The sequence below is a fragment of the Pararge aegeria genome, chromosome 17, assembly GCF_905163445.1.
Source record: "Pararge aegeria chromosome 17, ilParAegt1.1, whole genome shotgun sequence".
NCBI classification, from domain to species: domain Eukaryota; kingdom Metazoa; phylum Arthropoda; class Insecta; order Lepidoptera; family Nymphalidae; genus Pararge; species Pararge aegeria.
The window spans coordinates 2,203,440-2,226,628 of NC_053196.1; the positions used below are offsets into that span (position 1 = coordinate 2,203,440).

General features: G+C 36.9%; 1 protein-coding gene across 3 annotated transcripts in view; it reads right to left on the minus strand.

The window, feature by feature from the left end:
* Positions 1 to 23,189, minus strand: part of LOC120630837 (Ig-like and fibronectin type-III domain-containing protein 1) — a 225,004-nt gene that overhangs the window by 133,328 nt on the left and 68,487 nt on the right. For all 3 annotated transcript variants that reach the window (XM_039900132.1, XM_039900133.1, XM_039900131.1), the window contains one exon: positions 9,137 to 9,169. The gene's annotated coding sequence lies outside the window, so the exon portion shown is untranslated. The remainder of the gene's footprint in view (positions 1 to 9,136; positions 9,170 to 23,189) is intronic.

Sequence of the window (23,189 nt, forward strand, 5' to 3'; positions counted from 1 at the left end):
CCAAGGCTGGCCAACAAGGCTGCGCGTAATAGCGCGCCGGCGACAGGCGGTGTCAAGAAGCCTCACCGTGGCCCTCCGTGAGATCCGTCGCTACCAGAAGAGAACAAACCTCCTGATCCGGAAGCTTCCGTTACAACATCTAGTGCGCGACATCGCCCATATGTTTGTCTATTATTTGCAATAGTTCTGTTTCCAAAGAGTATACAAACTTTTTAGTTTATAACATAATATGGTAACATAAGATTCGGTTGATGCATCAATTCCACAGTTTAGATTGATTCTCAGGAAGCCTCCACACGCTAGAACCGTATCCTTAGGCAAGCATTTGCCTGCACAAGAATTAATAAACGAGATTGAATATCGCACTGTCACTATTTTAAAATAATTTTCAATTCATTAAAACGCGATGTTCTCTTGGGTAAAAGTTGTAATTGAATTAATTGCGATCAAAACCTACCTACCCGGTGCTTAAAATAAATGAATGTAACTTTTCGAACATAATGACATGCACCGCTGCTATAACAGGTCACTGAGTTTTCCAATTTTCTTTTCCGCGAACGTTTTAATTAAACCCACGGTGGTAAAAGTGCATTCGTCAAGGCTTTTCACGGATTATAAAATACCTTTTAACTATTGAATTTGCCTTTCAATCCATTTTGAATTCTCGGTAATAGTTTTACGGTTGGTTTTCCTGAATATCTTGGAAAGCCTTAGATTCTGAGAGCATTTTGATCGCTTTTTTAAGGTTCCGTTATGGAACAACGGACCGATTTAGTTCCATGTCTGACTGATGCCATTGCCATTTCATATGAATACCAACAAAGGCTTTGCGGCTCTTACTTTTTTTACGCCTGTTTCTAATTTTTAACTTGCGTATCTTATGTGGCTTTCGACCTTTTTGCATCTTCTGATCATTTCGCGTTTTTTCTGGCCCTTTTTTAGGTTTCGCTAAATTTAAATTAATTACCTTTTAATATCATATCATTGAAAACACTAGGTAATTAAATTAATTACCTAGTGTTTCCATGGATTATCTGCATCTCTAGATGATCAACAAATATGTTTTCGGCTACACAAGAATTTGCTCCTGGTTATACTGTATAGGAGATTGTTTTGTGATTTAGAACAAATAAATAAATATATTACGACCATTAACACATCGCTATCTAGCCCCAAAGTAAGTCGACACCTTGTGTTATAGTACTGCCATGACTGTGAATATCTTAACTAATAAAAACTTACGCGGTGATAGCTGGGTAAGGCTTCGGCTTTTTTTTATTGGGGACCGAGTTTGAGCTCCGGCACGCACCACTGACTTTCCGTAGTAATGTGCGTTTTAATTTAAGCTGTTTAAATATCACTTGCTTTAATCGGTGAAGAAAAACATTGCGAGGAAACCTGCATGCCTAAGAGTTCTCCATAATGATCTCAACGGCGTGTTAACCAGTTTACCAATTCGCACTTGGCCAGCGAAGTAGAATATGGCCTAAGCGCTTCTCATTCTGAGAAGAGATCTATAGCGGGTTGGTGATGATGATGATAAATTCTTATAATACACAGAGAAACCCCCTGAAAAACATTCATCACACACACACTTTCGTATTGTGGGAATCCAACCCACATCCTTGAACTCAGAAAACCGGGTCGCTGCCAAGAATTAGAAAAGTCGGCTTCCATGTAGCCTTAACGGACGATTAGCGCAGTTTGCAGCGACCCTGCTTTCTGAGTCCTAGGCTGTGGTTTCGATTCCCACTACTGGAAAATGTTTGTGTGATGAGCGTTAATATTTTTCGGTGTCTGTGTGTTTATATGTATATTCTAAGTATATAACTCATAAAAATTTTCGTCAGTCATCTTAGTACCCATAACACAAGCTAAGCTCACTTTGGGGCTCGATGGCGATGTGTGTATTGTTGTAGTATATTTATTTATTTATTTAATGGGTTGCAAGTAATTTCTGCAGCGTGATATGACCATCACACGGGGGTGATGGTATCGACAGAAACAGCTCTTATCAAAACTCCATGCGTGTTTTTTTTTAGATAGTAATAGTTGATAGACCAACCAAGCCCACCTATTGGTAAGTGGAAATTTATGGTCTATGAACAGAGCAACATTTCTAAAGGTATGTGAGGGAGTCGTATTCTTCAAAGTCTCGCCCTTAACCTAACTAACCAATAGCCAATACCTAACTAAGCCGCCTTTGCATGCCTACAATTCTTGTTCTTTTGCTTATTCTATATTTTATTTATATTTTGATGTTTGTGTGCAATAAAGTATTTCTTCTTCTTCTTCTAACCATCAAACAAGTCAAATGTTCCTGTAATCACATCGCCAACCACGCGCTTGAGACCGGACCACAGCGATCCCTCTTGGGGACAGTCCTCTGAATAAATTCAATAAAACGTAATCCTATTATAATATTAAGGATTACTCTAGCTTCATATAAATATAAATAAACTGTGAGATGTAATAACAAAAAAAAAATTACCTGGCTAAGTTTGTTGTGGGCTCGTCTTAGACCAGGGCGCGATTGGAACCCTCGTAGCTTTAGGTTTAAGTCTGCGAACAAAGTTATCACCATCCCCTTACAATTATTATATATAAACAGGTATGTATGCACGCTTCATAAGTGCCTGTGAAATTTTGAATTTTAATTAGAATTTGACAGCAAAACTGCTTTGCGGCAAAAGTAACTATGGCGGTACTACATCCCCGGACGAGATCTTTCGCGAGAATTACAACAGATTTTTTTTTAAGTTTTGCGACTATTTACGATTAACTAAAGCTCATGACGTTCTGTTCCGTCATAAAGCGTCATTGTAATTAAAACTTGATGGATATTTTCAATTACAAAGTCGTGAGCGTTCATCTTTAACGTGCGTTACGCGCCATTGAAAAATGTTAACATGTTAATGCTGTCTGTGGCTTATTGCGTTGGCGCGGAAGTGTTGTTGCTTTTCAAGTGCTATTTTTTGTCTGTTACACTTCTGGTTGATTAATTATTATTTATTGATTCAACGTTAAGTGCTTTTATTAATTGTGTTACATACAATGATATAGAGGGCGTTACTTTGCAGAATTTTTGTTTGATAATAAATGATCAATAGTTTTTGTTTTACAACGGAATATTATACCTCTACATTATATAAAAGATTCAGCTTTTGAAATAAAGCCGTATTTGATGGAGTCCTTTTAATAATACAGCCGGTTGGCGCCGTGGTCAGCGACCGTGCTTTCAGAGTCCTAGGCCGTGGGTTCGATACACACAACTGGAAAATTTTTGTACATGATGAACATGAATGTTTTTCAGTGCCTGGGTATTTACCTGTTTGTTATTAAATATTGATGTGTATTATATAATATTATAAAAATATTCATCAGCTATCTTAGTACTTTGGGGCTGGATGGCGATATGTGAACTGTCGTATTACACCTATTTATAGATATACATTATTTATTTAACATAAAAAATAATTGTTCACTCATTTGGTATCGCATTGTTTTTATTTGATCAAATAAACTAAGCAAGCGTGAAAATCTTATACAAGGGTACCGATGGCCAAGCGAAACGTGCTTATGATGTGTCTTAGAGGATTTTTACGGAATACTGTTTATTACAATTTGGTATACTATATTTGAAGCAGTGATAGCCCAGTGGGTAGGACTTTGACTTCCCTTTCGGGGGGCCAGGTTCGAATCCCAGCATGCACCTCTCTGCGTTACGTTTAGTTATTGCGTAAGCAATATAAATATCATTTGCTCCAACGTTGAAAGAAAACATCGTGAGGAAACCTACATACCTGAGAGTTGAGAGTTGTTCTTATAGGTGTGTGAAGTCCACCAATCCGCACTTGACCAGCGTGGTGGGCTACGGCCTTAACCCCTTTTCATTGTGGGAGGTGACCCATGCCCTGTAGTGGGCCGATAATGGGATGATATGATGACAATGGCATCGCATCCATCATATATGTAAGTTTCGTTATAATTAAGTTATTTCATACCGAAATAAACATAAGTACGTGGGAAATAATTGCGGCCTTTATCTAAATATTCTATAAACTATTAATATTCATTGATCTGGCACGTGATCGTTTAAACATGAACGTTAGTCATTTATGGGAGAATCTAGATAATACTATAATACGCAATAACGTCGTCGAGTCGAATGGGTCTCGACCGGTCTTGTTTATTGAGATTGATAGGTTATAATACGAACACGTTTGTATATTAGTTAAATGGTTTAACTAGGAATCAGGAGGTCCCGCTTTCGGTTTCCAGGTGGGCAAAAAAACAAGTATTGATTTTTCTGTGAGCAAAATTTGCAGTATTACAAAAGTAAAAAAAATACAAATTCCTTAATGTCTACACCTAAAATGTGAATTATAAATTTTATTTAAAAAATCCTTCAAATAAAAACGTGATAACCCAAAAGTTAAAATTATGTTTTCAGAAATATAAAGCCTACCCAATTAACAGAATAAACCTCACTTGATCCAGAGTTTTTCGATTACGTATCCCTCTATTTTTCTCGGAGTTCGCAAACTTTTGTATCTCATTTCTTCATTTCTTCTAGCCTAGGATCAGGTGGATTTTTTTGGGTTTTATTTGATAAAAACTGAAATTCTGTCTCACTCTATGTTAACGTACATGGAATGCTCGATCTAGTGTGCTTATTTGCAAGGTAAGGTGGTTTTTACCTGCTAAGACCTCAAGTCATTGTCTAAGCATTGTGAGATGTCAAAGCTAACCTGCGAAACTATGATATAGTTTCCACTAATGCTAAGTTGTGTAGCGCTCCTCATCGCATTCTTAACTCACATACTGACGGCCGATTGGCGCAGTGGGTAGTGACCCTGCTTTCTGAGTCTAAGGGCGTGGGTTTAATTCCCCCAACTGGATAATGTCGATACCATCGTCCCCGTTTGATGGTCTTATTACGCTTCAGGAATTCATTGCAACCCATTTAGGCCACCGACTGGACTAGGAAGCCGACTTTTCTGTTTACTGGCGGCGAACCGGCTTTCTGAGTTCAAGGCCGTGGATTCAATTCCCTCAACTGGAAAATGTTTGCGTGATGAACATGAATGTTTTCCAATGTCTGGGTGTTTATCTGTATATCAGAAGTATTTATGTATATTATTCATAAAAATATTCATCAGTCATCTTAGTAACCATTAAACAAGCTACACTTATGTTGGGGCTAGATGGCGATGTGTGTAGAATATTTATTATTTATTGTTATTTATACTTAGCAAGCATCCATCTTAATAAACAAAATAACTTCGTTAAACACATTTCCACCAGTACTTAGCTAAACTAAGCAATTGAAGTATTTTTATTTTTGGTACCATAAAAATCTTCTCTAGTGGATAAGCAGCCTTAAGGTGTAGTTTTTTAAAAGTTACCCGGAGATCGTTGAACTTTTAATTATTCCATATCCTAAAATATTTAAGAATTATCTTAATCTCAAACTTAACATTTAAAAATTATATTGATTTCGTGTTTTATAAACCAGAATCATAAAATATTAAAATTTTAGTTTAGGCCAAATCAAACGTAAATTTAGAAGTATATTTTATGCTGTTTATTTTTATTTTTATTCCTCACCCTACTACTAACATATATGCTAACTGATATTCTATAGTCCTACTACTCCACCAATTAGTACCCATAATTACAGTTTGCTATTGTTAACCTAATTTATAGAATGTACTACTTATTCGAACAGTGCGTGTTGCCCATTATATAGGTTCAGAAACATGGTCGTTAACTATGGGCCTCATGAGAAGGCTCACCCAATGCGCTATCACCGCTTTTTACCGCGTTGAAGAGTTAAGTAAATATAAGTAACCAAAATCGGCAATCCACGTTATCATGATAAGGTAAATTTTGCACGCCTTTTAAGCGAAGCGTTGAGGTGGGTATTACTGTCAGTTTACGCACACCAAGTGCGTAACCAACTTAAAAGATCACTTTTTTTATTCTTTATTGCATTTAGAAGTGAATATAAATCGACAAATGTTGAGAAAAAAAAAAAAAATTAGCACTCATGATATTTTTAAATCTCTTTTTATTATGTAAACTAATTAAAAAAATTGTGGCTTTAGTATTTTGAGGAATACAAGCCTATTACTTTTCACGGTATAATAAGATGTAGTTTAATTATTATTTACAAATAATCTCAATTTTATTGTAATGAATGAGATTATGAGACGTGCACTTTTGGATTCTTCTACATGCACTCATTATCAAATAGGAATTCTAAAACTCACTTGCGTAGTTGGTTTACGTTTACGCTTGTTTAGGAGATTGCTGGGTGCATACAATCCAGCACATATTTTCTATATTCTTGTTTATTTTCTGCAGTTTGTATGAGAAACATGGATAAGAAATACCCCCAGATTATTTTCCACTCGCTCTCTGGCTATAACTTTTATCAAAGTTCCGTTTGTGAATAATTTTCCACTCGCGTATCCATTTGTTTCCGTCCGGTTACAAATAATTGAGGAGTATCTCTCTGAATCTGATACATTAGGACCAATGGCCGTACTTTTTGTTTGTATTTCATCTCTACTTTGTTCTATACAAGTTCTATAGTTGGGATGGTATGGGATAATAGGATAAAAAAATATGTCTTCTATTTGTTTCCTGTTCACTTCACACAAGTTAAATAAACAAAAGAAAAATCTGTTTGTTCTGTACACTCCCAATATCTTCCTGACTTAACGTATTTCTTTGCATGGGAGATAGGAACCGCCAGCGAAATAACATTGTCTGTTATACGAATGGATCCAGGCGGGTATCTACAAAGATCAGTGGGGTCGGAAGCTCCAGAACAGAAAAGAATCAAATAATTAGCCTTGGCAAATATGCAAGTGTCTTCTAAGGCGAGACATATGCCATTAGCTAAAGACACCCTAGGTATATAGAACTAATAAGTTATTATTCAAAGTGTAAATGAAAACCGAAATAATACTTCTGAGGCTTTAGAGGTACCTACATTATTTACTGTCTCTGAGAATTACCTGTGAAACCGATTTTTTTAAAATTTTTTTTTTTATCGAAAGATGCACAAATGTTACATACATTTTTTTTCTCGCCAAACTGGTTAACCAGTTTGTTGGCGATTTAGCGATCGTCTATATAAAACTCAAATGCACCTAAAGCTAGAATATAATAAAAACTATATCTAGTAGGTATATCTTACTCCTAATTAATAATATTTTAACGAAGACAAGCATTTAAAAAGAAATAATGAAATATAAATACAAAAAGGCTAAAACAAATAACTATTCAAGGCTTATAAAACTAAATCCTAATAGTTTTACCACCGCAACAGATAGTACCTAAGATAATTATTTTTGTATGGTGGGAGGCTTCGCCCGTGGCTAGGTTACTCCCCACCGACACAGACATGCCGCCAATCCTCTGACCGATAAACCATATGGGCTTATATATAAATGGCATATCCCTACCAGGCGATCCGATACCATCAACTTGTCGAGAAAAAAAATAAAAAGTTGGCTCGCTACATTTGCACTTTGTCCAAACCAATTCTTTGGCCATAGACTACCAGTTCTAGAATCCCAGGTAGATTTGATAACCCTTTTGATATTATGTAATTCATTTACATTTTAAGATTAGAGGTTAAAAAACCTTTTTAATTCTTATCTTAACGTTTAGTGCTTTTAAACGTTTGTTCTAGAGACGTTTCATTCTACTCCCAAAGCAATTTGAAAGCCGCAGTGGAAATTAACGAGATCGTTTAAACTATTAAGACAGAAGAAGTTTCTTTCACGGAGATAAAGTGTGGTTCACTTTGTACACTCTATATCTAGTTTTATTCAGAAAGCTCGCTGAGGTCACAGTGGGATTTTGTGAAATCTGGTTTAATAGATTTCGAATAAACATTTCAATTGTGTCAAAGAGTCGATAATCGTGGTGACGATATCAGCAACGATTAGGTGCGACGGACCGGTAATATCCTGTGTGAATGTTAATTGGGTTGATTGACCGCTCATGTTCGATTTCGTACTTAGAAGTGCGACGGGGAATAGAGAGCGGACTAGCGCTTAAAAGTGGACAGATATGAGAAACCCGTTAAAAGTGGTCTGATATAACTATCATCATCGTCCTCAGTATATTACCGCTCCACTGTTGGGCACGGGTGTAAAGTTTAGACCCACCGTGTTGCTCCAATACGAGTTAGTGGGCTTTTTATCACAAGTTATTATGATAACAGCCGGGACGGACCGCTTAATTTAGCTTTCCAAGGCACGGGCAACGCCAATAACCTGGTTCAACGTTACTGATAACTCTCCCTTAATTAATACTTTAAAATGTTGGTCACGATCCGGGATTCAAACCTAGGACTTCGTGATACGTAATTGAAGAGGCTAACCACTAGACTAACGAGGCAGTTCAATTAAATTAACAAAAGCAAAGGTTTAAACATGACTGGAGCAATAAATACATGTATGGATATAATTAGACATGTCCGGACGACCTTGGGCGGCCATTGTCAATCTGTCATAATTATGTCATTGTTCATGCGCCAATATTACTAATGACACAGATTAAACACGACATGTGATCTTTTATTCAAAAAAGCACTCTATTTATTCCAATCAATTGATATGAATGAACACTCCCGTGCCCTGGAGAGCACGTTAAACCTTTGGTTCTCGTTATATTCACTAGAACGTGATAATAATCGTTAAAACCCACCAACGCACGTGGGAGCAACATGGTGGAGCCATGTTTTAGCGCCTTCTTTCCTTTTAGATAGAAGGCAGCTTAAGGGACGTTATTGGGCTAAGAGATGATGGTGATTGTTCAGCCAGTTTTTTGTGGATTTCTTTAACAATGAAACTTAGAAACCGCCATAATAACCACCTACCCACCAGCGCTTCTAAGTAAGAAATCGAACATACGCGGTCAATAAACCCAGCAAACTCCGACTTTTTCCGCTGGCCCTCTACAGGCACCAGGAAAACTTCCCTAATGCAGGGATCTGTCTAAGTTATATTTAAGTTAGCGGAATTAAAACTTCTATTAGATATTACACATCATGGATAATTACTATGTGGGAAATAGTCTCCGATTAGTCGTAACATTTAAAAAAGGCACTTACACTTAAATATTGATGCAAAGCGGCAATGTAAACCTGGAACAAGAAAACGTAGGAATTAATTGTATGAAACAAAAAATACACGTAATTACTTAGTTAGATTGGGGTATGTCAGCATTCGTAATATTATAATTTTATTTATGACCAAGCAATTCCTATTTATTTTATACTTCATTATATTATAGAGAGCTGATCCCGGCATCAAACTATTGTATAGTTTTTAGTTGTTATTTAACTGTGTCCGATTGGCGCAGTGGGCAGCCACCCTGCTTATGTTTGTCTATGTCTGTGGTTTTCAGTGTCTGGATGTTGTTGTATATTATGTTGACGGCCGAGTGGCGCAGTGGGCAGCGACCCTGCTTTCTGAGTCAAAGGCGGTGGGTTCGATTCCCACAACTGGAAAATGTTGGTGTGATGAACATGAATATTTTTCAGTGTCTGGGTGTTTATCTGTATATTATAAGTACTTATGTGTATTATATTCATAAAAAAATATTGATCAGCTATCTCAGTACCCATAACACAAGCTACGCTTACTTTGGGGCTAGATGGCGATGTGTGTATTGTCGAAGTATATTTATTATTATTTATTATTATTATTTCGGAGAAAGGATAGACGTTGGGGTCCCAAGTTGCTGGAAACGCAGCCCCGCTGGTAAGCGCAGCGTTGGTCGACCCCCAACGAGGTGGACAGACGACATTAAGCGCGTCGCAGGTAGCCGCTGGAAGAAAGCGACACAGAACCATGGAATTTGAAACTCCCTAGAAAATACCTATGTCCAGCAGTGGACGTATATCGGTTGATATGATGATGTCATATCAACCGATATACGTACGTATATGTATATTATTCATAAAATTATTCACCAGTCACCATAGTATCCATAACACAAGCTTACTTCGGGACTAGATGGCTATGTATGTATTGTCATAAAATATATATAAAATATATAATTATTTTAAGTGTATAAAAAAAAAACTATTAATACTTACAATGAAAACACAAACATAACATAAACTAAAGAGAATAAATAATCACTTGCCAAGAACTATAAGATTTACACAATAAGTTATTATGATGATGCTTCATACAAAAAGTTTGTAAGTCTTTCTAGTGTATTTATGGTTCCACGGGAAACTACGTTCGAGCCGGCACTTTGCTAACCTTTTTGTTTGAAAAGTGGGTTAGTTATAAGAGAAACTCAATCTTCTAATATCTAGAACAATATTGTTTGTTGTTTGGATAGCCAGTGGCTCCACTTCTATCTGAGGACAGGACTAATAATAAATATAGAATTATCTATATATTTAGACGGCCGAGTGGCGCAGTGGGCAGCGACCCTGCTGAGTCCAAGGCCGTGGGTTCGATTCCCACAACTGGAAAATGTATGTGTGATGAACATTAATGTTTTTCAGTGTCTGGGTGTTTATCTGTTTATTATAAGTATTTATGTATATTATTCATAAAAATATTCAACAGTCATCTTGGTACCCATAACACAAACTACGCTTACTTTGGGGCTAGGTGGCGAAGTGTGAAATGTCGTAGTATATTTATTTATTTATTTATTTATCCAGAGGAAGCAAGCACAAGCGATGAAGCCCGGTGGTCAGGCTTCAATTTCTGAGTGCCAAGTTCTATTCCCAGCACGCACCTCTAACTTTTCAAAGTTATGTGCGTTTTAAGTACCTAATTAAAATATCACTTGCTTCAACGGTTAAGGAAAACATCTTGAAGAAGCCTGAGAGTTCTCCAACTCCAACTTTTACTGTATGTTTATGTGGTGTACAATAAAAGTATATTCATTCATTCATTCATTCATTCATTCATCACTTTTTTAATTTTTTCAATATTTATAGTCCACACCAAGCGGTTCTGCCTGCATCTTACAGATTTCCGTAATTCATCTTAGTTCCCCAAAGTAACGCCTATTTCTATCCAATGCTACATTCTTTCGCTTAGTTAACGCGAATGAAACCGCGGGGAGCAGCTAGTCTGTTAAAAATAGAAAAAAAAAAAACATCCACCTGGCGATTTTACCAATGTTATACATAACCGGCGGAATTCCGTAACAAAAAAAACGTACACATTCTAATGAGTGCCGCACTTAAATGGAGAACTAAACAGTGTTGTGGGCACTACTGAATAGTTATAAGATTACGTAACTATACACGTGTTCAAGTTACTATATACTTCATACACTGCAAAAAGAAATCTTAACATTAATGTAATTAAACAAAACAAATAATATATGCATGCACAATGCACATATGCTTTAATTAATTACTATAAATAAGTTTAAAAGCAGTGGGTAGGAACTCGACTTCATTCGGGGGGCCGAGTTCGAGTCCCAGCGCGCACCTATAACTTTTCAAAATTATGTGCGTTTTAAGTAATTAAAAATATCACTTGCTTCGACGGCGAAGGAAAACATCGTGAGGAAACCTGCATGCCTGAGCGTTCTACATAATGTTCTCAAAGGTTTGTGGAGACCACCAAAACGCACTGGGCCAGCGTGGTGGACAACGGCCTTAACCTGTGGAGGAGACCCGTACCCTGTAGTGGGTCGGTAATGGGTGGATATGATAAGTTAATAACCAGACTTTAAAAAAAATAAATGAAAAGTTTATTTGAACATCAACATTACAACTTATTTGTTACATAAATTACGTAAATATTGTTATAAGTCACAACAGAACATATCGCTAGCGAGCACACTAAGCTGAGCTATCTACTTTGTGTATCCTATCCTACTTATTAATATTATAAATGCGAATGTGTTTGTTTTATTTGTCCTACGCCATAACTAAAGCATAATTATACCTGGAAAAGCAACAGGGTAACGTTTATACAGGGGATTTAAACGTAGCCTTTGAAAACTATGCAAGGCTTTGCAGCCAAACCGATTACTGCGGAATTATGCAAAGAGAGAGCTTGCATCCTAGTAAACGCACATAGGATATTTATTTTAATAAATTTTAATCGCGGGAAAACTAATGTATATCCCGAGAAAAACAATTAAAAAATACGGTTCGTCGGTTTGTATTACGAATGTTTGGCTCAAACGCAGGCTTTCATCTTCAGGCTTCTTCGGGTTGGCAGGCTAGAGTTTTTAAGTTTATTAGGATATTTAGGGATTTATGTCAGCAGTTAGGGAATTCCGGAGTCTGACACAATTAACTGTAAAAGAGTTACCATAGTATTTCGTGGTATTGTATGGAACCTGGAGTTTGCCGTTGGTGCAGGATTGAAGCAAATTCTGGCCGTCGACTCCGTAAAAGATAAATCGTTCCTTCAAATAAGGTGGTGTTTGAGGAAAGAATAGGACACGATATAAAAGGGACAAAGCATGCAAGTCAGGGTATCCTATATGTTGACCCGGAATACCAGCTACCACTATGCCAATTTTTATTTAAATCTCTTCAGTAGTTTTCACGTGATGCCCGGACAGACAGACAGACAGACAAAATTAAATAAAAATCAGTTTTGGACTCAGTATCGATTATTAAGCATCCACCGGTTAAAATTTTCAAAATATATTAAATGTACAGAAATCTTCCAGTTACAGTTTTATTATAAGTATAGATATATATATATATATTTATTTTATCGATACAGCCGTTCTGAATAATTAGTCTGGACATAGGCAGGGAAAATATTTTTCTAAACGTATTTTTTGATTTGATTGAAGTAATTTTTTAATGCACATATTAAAACAGGCAATAAATTAAAAATAACAGACAGATATTACGATTTTATTTAATTGTATAAACTATTAATTAACTTGTTTTAACGGATATATAAATAATAAAGGGCATAATAGAAACTGGTTATAACATACGCTTATTCAATAAGCTATTCATAATTCTAACTAGATAATGTACTTACTTGCATCATATTTCTGGTCCCAAGTGTATCCCTCAGTACTATTACGTACAGCCGTACGTATCTATTTGGTCAACGATGTATGGAAGTGAGTCGATCAGAGAGCGCAATTTTAGTTCGCGTCTCTAGTCTAAAGGGAGACGTGTGAGATCTTAACTTGCTTAACCAACTGCAACTATTGAATCTACTCTCAGCTATATAATCTTAATAATAAACCTAAGCTACCTGCTGCATGCTTTTTTTTTTATTTCTTTACAAATTAGCCCTCGATGCAATGTCACTTGGCGGTAAGTAATGTTGCAGTCTAAGATGGCAGCGGCCTAACCTGTTAGAAAAATCGCTTAGCGGCACGTCTTTGGTGGTAGGGTGGTAACTACGGCCTCAGCCACCCACCAGACCAAAGTAGAGAAAATTCAGAAATTAAAAAGTTTCAAATTGCGTCTGCTGAGAATCAAGCCCGGGACAACCGGAGAATCTGTTATTGAACTCACTTTTTCAGGTCGATCACAGTTGCAAGTCATAGATAATAGTTTTATTCAAAATGGCGTAGGTGGGTTTGTATTTTTTAATCATTGTCATAGCCCGTCTCACGAATGAGTTCCACTATCAATACTAAGTGCACTTGTAATTGACGTGTATATCTGTCCATGGTTTTGTGCGTGTGTGCTATATATAAAAACTTGTAATGTGCATGTTTTTATTTATTTATAATTTAAAAATAAGTTAATAAATAAAGAAATGAATGAAATTAATTAATAAATATCGACATCCATCTCAGTTGAGAGCCATTAACCACAATAATGCAATTGAAAATTCAAATGGGAGGTACTTTTATTTTTAGGCATAGAATATTGTTACATGTAAACGTAATCATCAATATAATCTCATAGAAAGTTATTATAGTTTAAAAAACCCTGCACTTTACAGCATTTTTTTACATTTTTTTTGTTTGGATGTATAAATAATTATCGTGGTAATAAAGAATAAAACAAGTTTGTATTAAATCTATGGCGATTGATAGAGCGATTTTTACGAGACGAGTGTTAAGTTTACGTATATTAGTACTGTACCCGGTACAAAACAAAAATATTGAAACACTGTAGTGCATCAACAATATCTGTGGATCGAGTTAATTACGGATTTTCAGAAATCCCATAGAAACCATTTGTTTTCCTCGAATAAAACCTATACTACTACAAAACCGAATATGTATGGTGAGGTACGAATTCTACGCCGGCATCTTGCGGCAGTTTGCAATAAACTCAATATCACCGTATCACGTAACCACAAGGTCAATATTGCGAAAATCCTCGCGATACAGAATTCGGAATGAAGATATCCGGCAGACCGAACGTGGCTGTTGGTAGGAAAATGTTTTATGCTTCAGCTAAACTAATATTGAATCTCGAATTTACATGTACGTCTTCGTATAACCCGATCGGATTGGACGGAACTGTGATCCGATATACCTACTTTTATCTTTACTCGGTTTTCATTTATTTACAAAATGTTTAAGTATCGAGATACCTATAATATTATCATCATCCTCATGGGAGATAAGAACAAAAATTACAAAAAATAAAAATGTTTGTGAATTTTTAATTTTTGTTTTTTTTTTGTTTTCATTTTGTTTCTTTTTTGTCTTTTATTTTTAATTGTGCGCAAGAAATAGTTTATGTATCTTACTTTCTTCATCAACTCTTTACAGACATACTAAAAGGGGACCAGGTTTACTCTCAGAATAATAATATAATAATTACAGAGCACTAGAGATCGAATTGTTTTTTTGCATAGTGTTTCTTAAGGGGTCAGAAATTAACATAGGCATACACATTGTCCACGCAAACGTAGTCGCGGGCAATTACCAGTCCATTCGATTTAGCAATAATGTGTCAAATGGAATTTGGATCTTGGTGGCTATAATAAGGGTCCCAAGATGCTGGAATGGTGACGTCGCACCTGTGAACGCAGCGTTAGCGTTGGACACCGATGACATCAAGCGAGGCGCTGGACCCCAAGTGGCACAAGACAGTGGTATTTCGAACTCCCTACTCAATAATTTTGTCCAGCAGTTGACATGATCATGATGAATCATTATAACTTACTGTACTTATTGTTGTGTAAATCACCTTTACCACGGTGAGACTGAATGTATGTCACGACCGACACCAGAACCCGTGACACTTAAAACTACGTTTATTCTAAGTAGCGTTGTCTATAGGTCTGTCTGTTTCTGTTCTCTGAATTCTGGTGAAACTTTAAAAAACAGTTTTAATGGCGTTTTTTTATCATCGCTTATTTGATGGATTTGTTTAAAAAGTTTATTGACCATAACTTGGTTATGAGTTTTGCTATTGCTATTGAGATTGAAATGTAGCGACAGGGGTACACTGAAACCAGTAATTGTTTTAAAGTGATCTACGACCAAAAAAAAATGTTGGAGACCTCTGGTATATATCATGCAAGGTGACTCCGATAGAAAATGGCGTCAATCTCTATTGAAAATCTTTATTATACAGGGTTAAATAAAAGATACCAGAAAGCTCTCGGCCTATAGTTGCTTACATTATAACTCACAACTTTTGTTCTAGGACTTTTTGACGTGTCAACGTCTTATAATTCGATGGAGCCGGCTGCACGCACGAAAAAAGATGACGTATGCGGCGTTACCGTACCGTCAATTGTTTATAGCAACGATAATATCTATCAAACAAATAAAATTAAAATTTTCTTTTGAAAAATGCAACCATTCCATCAGTATTTTCTTACGACGTCGTCGTTGTCACGTTCAACTATCGTCAGTAAGCCGACTTTACAGACAACCAATATTTTTTTTATCACGATAGTTTGTCAAACATTAAGTATTCAAACTTTACATAAATACTCTACTTGTTACTACTCTGTAAATTAACATCGGCAACAGCGCGCTAAGACTAACCACGACTCTGTCATTCACTTCACAGAAATAACATGAACTACAAATTTTTTTTAATGAAATAAATAAGAACTGAATTTTGAAAAGTCGTAGAAAAAAAGGTTCTTGTTTTAACCATAGGAAGTACAAGGCCGAAAGCTGTGTAGTATTTTTTTATTTAAGCCTGTATATGCTTCGTGCCCCGGAAAGCACGTCCTGCGCCCGATCTCTCTCCGGTCGTGACGGAGCTGCCGACTTATTAGTCTATGCCGTGAGGGAATAGAAATTACCTGTGCTTGCGTACACATTTGTGCACTATTGTAATATCTCCCGCGTAATAGTGCAAATCTCTCTGTTGCCGAAATCGGTCAGGGAATCGGTCGCTTTCCGTAGATAGAATGGTATGAAATTTTAATTTTTCAGTGACTGGCATGAGCTAGTATACAGCTGTCAAAAACACATTAAAAGTTGAGATAGATCGGAACAGGTAGTGCAGTTTTGCGGAATTTCATTATGTTATCTGAACATGGATATGCCATTATACCTGAATGTGTTGGAATGTATATATTTGTAGCATATAAGTTTAGTTTCTACCTAAATGTTTAGTTTCTACCGCAAGCATCGTTTTCATGGTCATCATGACAACCAATGGACGTCCACTGGAATACATGTCTTGTAGGAAATTCTAAATACCACAGTCTAGTGCCGCTTGGGTCCAGTGGCCCCCTGCGACTCGTTTGGTGTCATCTATCCACCTCGGCAGGGGTCTACCAACGCTACGGTTACTTGGCTACACGATGATCTCAGGAGCGATCTATGATCCGATGATGTTCCGATTGGAAAAATTCTTTCGGCTAATGATAGCTTACTTTCGGACTATAGACTATATATTATCACGCTAAGACCAATAGGAGCATAGCACCAATGTAGAATGTTTCAAAATCGATGTTTTTTTCCTTTCGAGAACTTCTACTCCATGCGCTGCGTAAACGGTTAGTTTCGATAAAATCATGTATGTCAAACCTGTTCCCTTTTAAAAGTTCAAAAAAAAAATCCTGTGCAATTTATTCGCACACGGCGGAAGTGTAACTTCTGAAAATTTGCCTACGAGATTAGGTGGATGTAGAGTATCAGAATTATTAGGATAAATTTAAGGTATATTATTTAGTTTCCACGGTAACTAGAATAGGTAAAAAATTGTATAATGTTTTCTATCTCACTCTGTCCTATAAATTTATGTGTTTGTTTCTTTATCTAGATATTATTCGGTTTCCTTGATAACTTAAATAGGAAAAAAACAGATAAAATAGTATGTATATTTCTGTCTCATTCTTTGCCGGCTTCATCCTACACATTTTTGTATTTCGGTTTCTTACCTGTCGTGTTTTCCGTTGCATCCGGTTTGAAATCACAACGATTCTAAAGAAGTTTCACTTCAAAAGTCCGCGAGAGCATAAGTCGCGAGGGACCGCTAATTTCCTTATAAACAACAACACACCGATATTACAAACTACGGGCAGAAGAACAATACTTTAACTACGACCCTTGCAAAGTAAATAACATTTTTTTAAAGTTGTAAATTTATAGCATGTCGTTGTAACAGTTATGTATTCCACTACTAGTTAACCCTTGACTGCAATGTCAACTGGTGGTAAGACGGTAACGGGCTAACCTGTTAGGGAGCATGGTAGTCATACCCCTAATTCCCACGTTATGCCACGTTTATCAAGGCCCATCCAGTATAAGATAATGATCATAATAAATAAATTATTGAACATCCTTCATGCACAGGAAAATCAAGTAAGCAGCTGTTGCCTCACGTGTACGAATCTGCGCAGTACATCTAGGCTGTGACCCTTCGGGCGTCACGCGATCATTTCCATACCAAGCGCTATATAATTGAGCACGTATAAATAAATGTTTTATTGTTTGCATGCCGATGTGGTAGCCAATACGTGCCTACTGCATCTGTATTTATTAACTAGCATTGGCATTTGATATTTGACGTATCGGATTTTCATTTTATTTTTCCACTAAAAGTTAGCTCTGGACTGCAATTTCCCCTGGTAGTAAGTAATGATGCAATCTAAGTTTGTAGCTGGCTAACTTGTTAGGTGTATGGTAATCCATATCCCTATCCCTACTAATATTATAAATGTCAATGTAAGTTTGTTTGTTACGCTTTCAAGAAAAAACTACTTAACCGATCCTCATAAAACTTTGTACACATATTCTTGGAAGTGTTTGAAGTAATATAGGATACTTTTTATCCCGACATTAAGCTCGGTTCCTTTGGGGGAGGGGATGAAAGTGTTTGACGATTTAACACCATAACTCCGACAAATTATAACCGATTTAAATAATTATTTTTGTACTATAGAGGTTATAATATGTGTTTAATTTTGCCCGAACTTTGTATAGATCTGATGAATGTGGTTGGCGATAGAGGACAGAACTCCTCAGCGGACAGCAGCAAACCCCTTATTTAAGGCTTAGCGATACTGAATACTTAAATTTTTTTTAGAACTACAACTAAATTGAATGCAACATCAAAAAACTAAATCAAACGCAGACGAAGTCGCAGGCAACAACTAGTTATAAATATATTCGTAAAATATACTACGACAATACACACTTCGCCATCTAGCCCCAAATTAAGCGTAGCTTGTGTTATGGGTAGTAAGATTGATGATCAATATTTTTATGAATATAATACACATAAATACTTATAATATACAGATAAACACCCAGACACTGAAAAATATTTATGTTCATCACACAAATATTTATCCAGAGTCCAGTTGTGGGAATCGAACCAACGGCCTTGGATGCAGAAAGCAGGGTCCTGCCAACTGCGCGAACCGTCTGTCACTATATTAAACCAGGGGTATGGTTTTATTATAAAAATAAACAGATTTCTATGCGGCATGGGCACTGAATGTTAAATCGCGGCTTTTTCGGTAGTGCAGTACCCAGGGCCCAGGGCCGAGCGGACTAATTTCAGAAATTATCACGTAGGCAGCTGTTGCCTTACGCGTAAAATTCTGCGCATTACATCTAGGCTGTGACCCTCCGGGCGTCACGCGATCATTTCCATACTAAACGCCCAATAAATGAGTACGTACTAATAAATATTGATTGTTTGCATGCCGATGTGGTAGCCAATACGTGCCTACTGCATCTGTATTTATTAACTAGGATTGGCATTTGATAGTTTACGGTTTGGATTTGCATTGTTTTTATTCCGTTAAAAGTTAGCTCTTGAGTGCAATTTCCCCTGGTGGTATGTGATAATGCAGTCTAAGATGGTAGCCGGCTATCATGCTAGTTGTATGGATGTTATATTAAACCAGGGTTATGATTTTACAATAAAAAAAAACAGATTTCTAGGCGGCGTCGTACGATGGCATTTGATACTTTGCGTATCGGATTTCTAAAAGTTAGCTCTTGACTAAAATTTCCCCTGGTGGTATCCGATGATGCAGTCTAAAATGGTAGCGATATAGCATAGTGGTTAGGTATTCGGCTAAACTTTTGAGGGGCCGGATTCGAATTCCACGGCGCACCTCTTACTTTTCTAAGTTATGTGCGTTCTAAGCAATTAAAATATCACTTGCTTCAACGGAGAAGGAAAACATCGTTCGGAAACCTGCATGCCTGATGGTCCCAAAGGTGTGGAGTCCACCAATCTGCGCTGGGCCAGCGTGGTGGATTGAAAAGTAATTGGGATGTACCGGGCCACGAACTCGGTCTCCAGGAAAGGAAAGCTGAAGTCTTAACTACTAGGCTATCATACCTTTAAGATGATAATAATGGCGATGAAATAAATGATTAAAGAAGTTATTTGAGCGCGTATTGATATCAAACGAACAAATTCCAATTGCAGCGGTCAATCAAAGTTTAATTGTATGCACGAGTGATGTTCCGAACTGTTGGTGTATCCACAAGGGCCAATCAAATAGTCCACCGTATTCGATGCGAATTAATCGATTCGGAATTCCTTTATGAAGATAGCCGTTCCAATAACTTTGTACATATAAATAGATAGGAATAGTTCGGTCTAGAATTTGTCTTGAGTTATCGGATTGCGATATCCTCTGTTCAATACCGAAGGGTTTTTTCTGTTACGATTTCGCGATTAAAAAATTACTATGCTTTCATCCATGCCGAGATATGTAACAGATTAAAAAGTGTGTGTGTGTGTGTGTGTGTGTGTGTGTGTGTGTATATGTGTGGGTGTGTGTGTGTGAGCGTTTTTTCGTGTCTACGTGTGGATGTGGGTGTGTGTGTGTGTGTGTTTGTGCATGCGTGTGTACCCGAGAGTATCGTGTCTATATTGATGGTGTTAATTTTATTTGTGTTAATTACAACTTCCATAATCTTTATTGTATCATCATAAGACATTACTCTACCAATGCCGTAGCGGTTAAATAAACCTTATATTTTTAGTAAATTAATAAAAGAGGCAGCACTCAATCTACTTGTTTGCTTAGATTGAGCTGGAAGGAAGGACAAAAAAACCTAAAACATTATTTCGCATTTATAATATTAGTCTTTACTTATATAATCTATAATTGTCTATGTGTATATATAAATATAATGTAATTGGAAAACCATCGCAAACAGAGCAAGACTTCAAAAGGGCATGCAAGGAGCAAGTTCTACATCATACATTTGAGACGTAGATTTTAAGGCTCATGTCCCTGTAATTACAGCGGCAACCGCGCACTTCAGACCGCAGCATTGCAGCAATGCTGCTTAGCAGCAGAAATAAGCATGGCGATGGTACTTCCCCGGACAAGCTCTGTCACAAAAAGCTTTACTTGTACTAAAACACATTCTTGCAATTGAGAATTAGGGTGTTTTCTATGGGTTTGGAATTATTTACCTTCGGGATTACGTTACGATGTGATATAGGCGTTGCGTTGGTCGTATAAGAATGGGAATGAGGGTATCAGGAAACCCTCGTATGGGAAGCATTACAAGCGCAGATGTGTCATTCCCAAGCCGGTTAGCTTTAGCCTGTTTGTACTGACATACGGTTCAAAGGCCTTTAGGCTACGCACCCACTGTCTACACTGTTTGCTACTCCATACATTATTTTATTTACTATTACTCTATAACATGCTATTGCCCGACCGAATCTAGGAGAGAGGGTTCTAGAGCACACCCACCACGCTGATTCAATACCGATTTAACGATTACTATCATTTAGACAGCCTTTTGGCACAATGGGCTAGTTTGGATGTATAGATATATATATATAAAATATATAAAATATAACATCCAAATACGTTCCGCTGTTTTTGCGTGATTGAGTTACAAACATCCACACATTTAAAATATTAGTAGGATATATACAATCACGTAAAAACGGCCGAACGGTTTAAATGAAATTTGGCGTGCATATAGCTTTTGACATGGAAAATACATAAACTACCTTTAAGGGATCGGGTTTATCCCGATCCCTTAAAGGTAGTTTAAGGGATCGGGACTTAAAGGTAGTCTCTTAAGGAGATCCCGATGGAAAAATGAAAATTGTTTACGACCTTATCCGCGGGCAGACAGCTTTGAAATTTAATATGCATTTCACCTATGCTATGGAAAAGGACATGGTTAGTCTATACCGATCACTCAAATATTTCCTGTGGTAGAATTAAAATTGTTAACGAGCGAAGACCTAATTCTGAAGTCAATTTCACAAACTATCTATCTATATGGAAAAGGACATGTACTTTCTATACCGATCTCTCAAATAGTTCCCGTGGTAGGATTAAAAATTGCCACGCAGACGAAGTCGCGGGCAAAAGCTATAAATCTTGCGAACCTTGATAATATCATTGGACCATAGTGGATGATACCTTTACAAATCGATAAACTTAAATTATTCAATAGCCCATACGCTTCCCGTCCTCGATTCACAAGGACAGAACGTCTAAAATCATAAGGACGAATTTTGCTTCAGTTAGAGCGTTATGAAGCCCGTTGGGCATCAGAAACTACAGCACGGCGACCATAGACAAGAGACAAAATTATGCCCCGATTATTTCCACTGAAAATGGGTAAAATTTACTTTTCCACCTGCCAAATCAATTATTCTATATTAGTCTCTGTCCTTTCAACTATCTCTATGCCAAATAACAAGACGATAGGTTTGAAGGATGAACAAACAAACAAACTTTCGACAAACAATTAAGTAAACTTACTTTCGCATTTTTCATATTCGGTAGGATTATTTGTATATGGTTTCCACTCGAGCGCTTGTAATCGGAGAGTAAATAAAAATGTGGATAAAAAAAGAACAACATTTTAATCCACTTCGAGAAATACATACCGTGGAGAAAATGCTAGCCGTCCAGAACAGTCTTTATAAATCATTTTTTTTAAAGATAGTTTGTTTCTAAATTTGTAATATGAGCCTAATTAAAGTCATCAAAGCGATTACTGCGAAACCAAATTCCTAAATATAAAGACTTATTTTAATGACTTTACTTACTCACCGTTGACCTGATTACATTCGGAATTTCCTGGAAGGAAACGCTTCACAGATAACCTGGCCGCCCTTTTGATATATCCTTTGTTATGCTATTTTCAACTTTGTACGATATACACAAAGACCTTAATAACATATTTATCCCACTTCTGATACCGACATAGTCAGGTTACTAATTATTAAACATTTGTATTAACTGGCTGTTGCCCGCGAATTCGTCGTCTATTTACAGTTTTATTGAACCGTTCTCCAGTCTGGTCTGGTCGGAGGCTTCAGCAGGAGTAACTAACACCCTACCGACAAAGACGTGCCGAGATTAGGGGTTTGGTTTTAATATAGCCTTCATACCTCTTACATGATAGCCCGTTAACATCTTCGACTGCACTTCTTCACTTACCAGAAGGTGAGATTGTAGTCCAGGGCTAACTTGTAGTGGAATGAAATAAAAGCAGAAAATCGACGTTAAAGAGAGACATCTCTCGGTATAAAAGTCTAAATAAATACCTAATTCGTTCAACTCCAGTAATAAACTAAAATACAAGGACGCTTGTACGCGTGCGTCCACCCCAACAGTTGCTACTTCCTTGTCACAATGCCTTTGTGTCCGATAATGGTTATATTGGACATTTGCCAGACACAATACGACGCATGGATGTTTTATTATCATTTAGTTTACCCCCGACGTAAAGAGTTAATAAGTGTTACAATCCATACTGGTGTACTGTTTTTTAACAAATCCCGTAGGAATCGTTCTATGCCAAAT